A 768-nucleotide genomic window follows, 5' to 3' on the forward strand; every position below is an offset into this window, starting at 1 on the left:
CATTTCAACGTTTTATATTGCGTATTTTATCCTTAGCTCTATATTTTGGCAGTTGTATTATACAAAACAGACCTCTAATAATTGGTACTTTTTTTATTTTAATATTTCAAAGTCATATAGTAGAAAATACATTTTCGTACGTTAATTAAATAATAGCTTCTGAATAATACAATTTATATATCTATAAAAAATTATGATTTGCAATAATTTTATTTTAGTTTATCAAATTATTGAAACAAAAAAAATATATATTTAAAACAAATTATTTTATTTTGCCATGTAAAAGATGGCCTATAGTTATTGTTACTTTATTTTAATGTTTAAAAAAAAAATTAAACATGTTACGTAATTTATTGGAACGTAAGAAGAAATTAATTATAGCTTCTGAATACTATAATTGAGATATTTAAAAAAATAGTAAGCAGTATTAATTTGATTTTAGATTTTTAAAATAAAAAAAATTATTGGCAGCGGTGGGATTCGAACCCACGCCTCCGAAGAGACTGGTGCCTTAAACCAGCGCCTTAGACCGCTCGGCCACGCTACCAGTTGATATGGTTCTGCCATATGTTGAATAGTCAGCTCTAATATGTGTCAATTATATTATTAGTTGTAGTTGAGTCACTTTCATCCGAAGCCCAATTATCCAGTTATCTGTTTTAGTAAAACGTGTATGAAAATATAATATTTATTTTAATTTTACGCCCCTAACAGAATATAGTTTATAATTTGATTATTCAAAACCACCGAAATGTGAAATATATTACA

At 26.0% G+C, this 768-nt stretch overlaps 1 non-coding gene across 1 annotated transcript; it reads right to left on the reverse strand.

Annotated features, from left to right (window-relative positions):
- Positions 1–465: 465 nt before the first annotated feature.
- On the reverse strand, positions 466–547 carry TRNAL-AAG (transfer RNA leucine (anticodon AAG)). The gene has a single exon. It is a non-coding gene; the product is annotated as a tRNA-Leu (tRNA).
- Between the last annotated feature and the right edge of the window lie 221 nt (positions 548–768).

This window comes from Halyomorpha halys, unplaced genomic scaffold (genome assembly GCF_000696795.3).
Source record: "Halyomorpha halys isolate HHAL.00 unplaced genomic scaffold, Hhal_1.1 Scaffold1754.1, whole genome shotgun sequence".
In the NCBI taxonomy this organism is placed as follows: domain Eukaryota; kingdom Metazoa; phylum Arthropoda; class Insecta; order Hemiptera; family Pentatomidae; genus Halyomorpha; species Halyomorpha halys.